The sequence below is a fragment of the Pezoporus flaviventris genome, unplaced genomic scaffold (genome assembly GCF_033815535.1).
Source record: "Pezoporus flaviventris isolate CSIRO_AGI_PZ_B2104156 unplaced genomic scaffold, CSIRO_AGI_Pfla_v1 ptg000072l, whole genome shotgun sequence".
In the NCBI taxonomy this organism is placed as follows: Eukaryota; Metazoa; Chordata; class Aves; order Psittaciformes; family Psittacidae; genus Pezoporus; species Pezoporus flaviventris.
In genome coordinates, this window is record NW_026892620.1 from 312,729 (window position 1) to 318,964 (window position 6,236).

The 6,236-nt window shown below is 43.5% G+C and overlaps 1 long non-coding RNA gene across 1 annotated transcript; it reads right to left on the bottom strand.

Moving 5' to 3' along the window:
- Nucleotides 1-209: 209 nt before the first annotated feature.
- LOC133279172 (uncharacterized) lies at nucleotides 210-5,959 on the bottom strand. The gene is made up of 3 exons (XR_009746795.1): nucleotides 5,773-5,959; nucleotides 1,585-1,706; nucleotides 210-575 (listed from the first exon to the last, which is right to left on the bottom strand). It is a non-coding gene; the product is annotated as an uncharacterized LOC133279172 (long non-coding RNA).
- Nucleotides 5,960-6,236: the final 277 nt, after the last annotated feature.

Consider the following 6,236-nt stretch of genomic DNA (forward strand, 5'->3'; position numbering starts at 1 on the left):
TTATCTTGCTCTGATTAATATCCCAACAATGAGTCACCAGCTGTTCAGCCTAATTTGGGGAACTCTACAATAGACCAGCCTCTTCTGGAGCTCACCGTTTATTTTCCATGTCAACAAAAGAGCTGTTTCTTTAGAAAGGGAAAATGCCCCAGTGTTCTCCCGACTCTACATATCCAGGTGCTGATGAATAATTATCCCCAAACAAGGCCTCTCCTTATCAAAATAATGTTTAATATGACCATCTGAGGGCTGCTCACAAGAGTATCTTGCAATATTGCGCAGTATCAATAAAGTGCAGCTAATCTTTAAGGAAAAGACTTATTCAAGCAGCCCTGTGAACACTGTATGTAAATTTTTGGGGGGATCTGATATGGGCTATGTCCTGAACTTGAACTTGATAAAACTGGCTAAAGGTTCACACAGGGCTCTCCCCTTTTTGCCTCTTAAAAAGTTTCTCTCCATCTATGTAAATGAAGGTAATCAAACCCTACTCTCTGCGTGGCTCTTCTAAATCCTTTTTACAATGAATTTCTCCCCAAGAGGACTGTCAGATTCGCTGGTTGGCAATGCTGCAGCTGTGAAGAAAATAAACTGATTTCAAAATTCTGAGAGAACAAACTCTGTGTTTTCATAAGTGCGGGGAGAGGCAGTGACTTTTGTCAAAAGCTGTTTGTAGCAGGCATGTTTTCTGCCGCTGGCACTGCAGGTAATGATGGAGAGAAACGTGGTTTTGCAAAGCACCAGTGTATTACACTATTGCAAATATAGTGGTGAAGAAACCAGGCACTGTTTACATGTGTGCACCATCTTCTGTTCCAAGTGTGTTTTCTGATACCTGCCTTATATGACCATGCATTTTTGAAGCAGTTTATATTTAGTTTCTTTTAGAAAGCATAAAATGGCTTCATGCACTGGACTGAGATCTGAGCTCCTGGAGAACAATTTCATGTCAGGCTCTCATCCTTGATGCCTCTGTGGCTTTAGGTGCAACTGATCTTACAAGGTGCTCAGCATTGTGCAAGACCCAGCTCCCAGTCCACCGAAGCTCTTAAACATATGATTAATTTTTAGTCCCTTTGACTTCAGCGACTAAACTGCTTAGCTAGATTCACCCCTAGGTACTTAATCTTCCTACTTGATTTCAACATTAGCAAAATGAGGATAATTCTTTCTATAATATAGAGGGATACAGTGAGCATTAATTAGTTAATATATGTGGAGTGCTTTGGAGATATAAAGGCTATCTAGATGTTAATTTATGCAGATAGTGGAAGAAGCAGAGGGAAATAATTGCTGTCTCTCACCTGTGCAGGGTTTCAGAACAGCGTTCATTCCCTCCCTCTGCTGAAGAACAGAAACTAAGCGCTGAGACAAGCCCACGCTTAGGAGACACTCAGAGCATGCTTATCAGATTTAACACACTTTTCCATTTAAGGGAATGCAATCAGGTCTGTATTTGCATTTCCCTTGCAAATGAGCTTCACTGACTCCCTACAGTTGGCTTTGCACTAGCTGCTTCTCATGTCTCAGCGCCGAGGTAGCAAACTGCCTCAGCACTGTAGCATGCTTTCATCTACCGTGTACCTTTATCTAATTATGAACCTGGCAAGGAGACTCCAGCACTGGTGATTGGCAGATTCTCCTGTTTTCAGATGCTGAATTTGGGCCATGTGAGATCTTGTTTTGGCCAAGTGCTTATCTTGGATCTGTAGATAAATAAATAAAACACATTAAAGGGACTACTTTATCTCATTTCATTTTAAGTTGTTCATGCAAGGCTTGTGTTCTAACAAGTACGGTAAAGTGGCTTCAGCAAAGATGCCCTTGCTGTTGGCTCAGGAATCCTGTGAATAATATCATTATCTCTCCAAAACTGGAAAGCCACGGCAGCCCCTAGATCCCTTTCCCACCTGACAGAAGTAATAAAACACTCTGAACTATAGAGCCTGGCCCCTCATCAGTTGGAGAAAAGCTGAATAGAAGAGTCCTTGGAGTTCCCCTTGGGTCGCTCTCCTGGGATTTCTGCTTGGCATTTCAAGCCCACCTTCTCTGAATGCACTGAGAGTCTGGTTATTCTACCACAGAGGAACTGTTTCCTAGCTGAAAATGAAGAGTGAATGTAAATGCAAGGCTTTATACTGAATTCTTCATGTGCCTGTGGACCCAAGAAAAGTCAGAAGAGACCAAACAGGGTTAAATAAAGAATAAGATAAGTAAGACTCTGGGTAAATCCTTTGGAAATCAAAATCTTAAGACAGTTTCTAATCCTGGCTGATGTAAAACTGAAAGTACCTTCTGCCTCTCTGATAGGAAACAGCTTGAGGTGTGAGGTTGAGGGCCCAGATCTGCCCCATACATCCAGTGGGATCATATCGCTGAGCAGTGGGAGAGTGACAATGGGTGCAGAGAGAGGTCCTGGTACCTTGGGGAAGCCAAGAGGTACCACGGGCACCAGAGGGGTCTGGTTGGGTGGTACAGGCTACAGTGTGCCCTTCATACATCTCTGGGAAACGTGACAGCTCTGCTGAGTTGCAAAGATGATTATAAAATTCACCTTAGATAAAGCTGCTACTGCCTGGAAAATATTGCTGATATGTCAGACAAACACGTATAAAATGTCAATGACAACCATATGTACCCATACACTCTGATTTACATCTTTTCTTTCCCTAATGAAACACCATCAAGTTTTATTGCTAGTGAGCCTGTTGATAACGGCAAACAAACACTCCAGATGAAAATGAAGAGGGTAAGCTTTCCTAATTTTTGTCTTTGTTGTTCACCAATGCACGTTACGTTCTGAATTAACCTTTATTCATCCCTAAGGCAAATGCCTGCTATCCAGAATTACACCACTAATGCAAACAGTGTATGAATCTTCTGACTGATACGCTCTGACTTAATGGAAATCTGCATCTTACCAGGACAAAGGGTACCACCAGTGAGGTAATTGGCACCCAGTTCATGGAGATAACAGCCACATGTCAAAGCATGGTAGGGGGGCTGGAACTAGATGATCGTAAGGTCCTTTCCAACCCAAACCATTCTATGATCCTATGACTATTGCTTACATCAGAATTTCACCTGCGGAAGGCTCTGCTGACTACTACCAAAATCAAATTTACAGTCCCTGAGCACAGGATTTTGTTCAAATATTTAAATGCAGCAGACAGAGCTTACAACTTTAAAATCATTATGTAAAAATCCACATAGTAACACCATAGGAGCCTGCCAGTTAGTGTTGGCATTACAGCAAACCCATTACACTGTTACAGAAAACCCAATCTTCCTTAAAATTTACTACTGGCTCATCAGAAGAAAAACATTTCAGAATTGATTGTCGTTGGGATTTTTTTAACAAGAGAGCTTTCAAAAACTCGGTTGTGTATTTTGTTTGTGCTATGGTATTACCCATAAGCTCTGCTTGAGGTTTCTGGATACAGTACAAACAGAAACAAATCAAATCAGAGGCAATCAAATCCAAACAGAAAGAAATCAGAAATTGGAGGCGGTCTGTACCTCACAGTTTAGAGTCTTGGCAGGTAGGGTAGGCAGAGGAGAGAGAACAAGGGAGAGGGGATAGTGCTAGAGAAGGGGAATCCACATAGTAATGGAGGAGTGGTGGCACAGAGAGATGAAGTGACTTTGGCCAAGGTTATACAAGAAGCCTGAGCAGAGATGGGAAATTAGGCCAGAGCTCCCGAGACCCTCAACCACAAGGCAATCTTTCCCACTCTGTGCATCTTCTCTCTTTTTCTCTTCCTCTCTTTTTAAGGCAGAAAACATCTCCAACTGAATATCTGCAGTTTCTCAAATTCTTTCTATAGTTTCCTGTTCTCGGATTTTGAAGCCAAGCAATCTCCTCTTTATCTGGCTCACCCTCATGTAGTTTGCCTGTGTTCGACAGGTTTATTCTCAGGCCTGTCCTGACGATAATCCTCACAGTGAGCTTTCCAAAGCAGGAATGAGACAGTGACAATTTACTTGGCTCAGTTTCTCTGCCTGAGCTAGTAAACAATTATTATCATTGCAGATATGAGTAGGAACTGCGCAGTGTCCACTTATATAGCACGCAAGTTCCCACCATGGATATTCACGCCTTTTGCAACCTTCATGATTTCCAAAATCCAATCTGAAGGCCCATCCCTGGGATAGGTGGCCTGGAAAAGCAGCTGGAACGTGGGGTGGTGGGGGAAATGCACTGTTCAGCATAGGAGAAATACTCCCAGCTCAACCTGTGGTCCCGCTCTGCCTTGAGAGCCTCAGCTCTGGCACAGATGAGCAGCCAGAGGGAAGGTATCCAGCTGTGGCTGACAAGCCAAGTGCTGCCCGTGTTGCAGTGCAAATGAAGGAGGTGCAGCAGATGCAGCTGGGGAACCTGAAACTGGGCCAGCTGAGTGAGGCATGACAGGTATAGGGCTGGCTGGGTGCAAGCCTGCACTACCACCTGATGCATAGCAGCGATACGGGAGCAAGATGTCACCCATCCCACCTTGCAGATGGCTTCTTGGCTTAGCTAAGCAGTTTGGAGGGAGCAATAGGGTGACATAATTACAGTGATTCCAGGATCAAAGCTGCGTTCCACCACTGAGACATAGCAGCTTGTAGCCCGGAGAGCTCCAGCATAGCACAGCATGCATTGGATAAAGCAATCCCTGTCTCGCAGGAATGCATATGTATGCATGTATAATAGATGCTGCTGAGGAGCAAAGCCTTGCAAGTACCATAACAGGCAGCCAACACAGCTCTGGATCCCAAGCCATGCAGGTGGTATGGTCATGTTGCAACATTCACTTTGGGGATAATTAAAGGCATCAAATGTTTTGGCAACCTGCAAGTGACTGCAGAGGAAGCCTAACTATTCATGTTACTCATCTGTTCTAAATGCTAAGGGATGTGGAGGATCATCTCAATTAGAAAAGCAAAGTGTTCCCAAGTTGGGGAGCATAAGGAAAGGCATTCTGAATAGGACTAGATAATATACAAGAACAGAAAAAAATACATTTACATGAATTAAGAACCTGGAATCACGTTGAGGAAAAGGAGTTTTTAGCTGAACGCCAGATTAGCAAACCTCTCTTAAGAGTACTGTGTAACTGTTTGTTATTGCTTTTTGCAATAAAGATAGTAAAGGATGTCAAAGCAAGGACACCAATTGATCCAAAATTGAAAACCAGTGGAAATGAGGATGGGGAAAGACACCACAGTGCTTTTGGATTTCAACGACTTCAGGATTTCATTCTCTTTCAGCTAATCAAGAAGGTCAGCCTACATAAGTCCTTATGGATGGAAAAGGTACCTCATGGGGAAAGCATTCAGTATTGCCAATAAAATATTTGGGACACTATGGTTGAACAAACTCAGCCTGCAAGAAGAATGTAATTTGTTAGGAGTGTAGATGTTCCTTTGTCTTGTTGTAGTGTAAATGTTTCACTATGCAGACTTCTTGGTTTAATAAACACAATGACTTGGATCCCACTTTTGGATCCTACTTTATCCACAGCACTCTTGATAGAAACCTGAAATCACTGGGACCTCAAGCCATCAAAAGAAGTCCTTCTACAAAGCAACAGTCAACAAGAGGAGGAAGGGAACAGACCATGCATTGAACAAGGTTGTTTGCACCCCTTCAGTGCACTGGCTGAGCATCCGGAGCTATGCACACAAACAGTGGTTCTAACGAAATCTCACACTTCAGAGATTCACAGGGAGCCCCAGTAGACGGTGGTTACCTAATGCATTACTGTCAGCATTGCTATCACTTTGACTTACCCTGAGAAGTAAGAAGTTGACTGGCTAGATCACAGCTGTAGGATGAGAAATGAGACCAGTGAGCCACACACACACAGTTTCTGTATGTGTTCAGAGTCAACCAAGCAGCCATTACTCGGCAGCCTGTTCTACGGGGCTGCTGCGTGCTGCAGAGCTTTCAGAATCACTCTTTTACAGACATGATGGATGCAACCTCACGAACACCTGCGCCACACAGACAGGGTTATTTTGATACCAGATTTCAAGCTTCAAAAGTCAGGATGCGTCTACACAAACAGGTGTGGATGAGTGTGCTTGCTTTGCATATTCTCAAATGCAGGTGGATGAGGAGCACACCTGCCTGCACACAGCTGGGAGACGTATTCTTACTTGTGTTCAAACCATTGCCTTTCTCCTTTCCCCTCCAATGAAGGATGAGCAAACCACATGGTCAATGCTAGGGAAGTGGTTTACTCAGTGTGTTT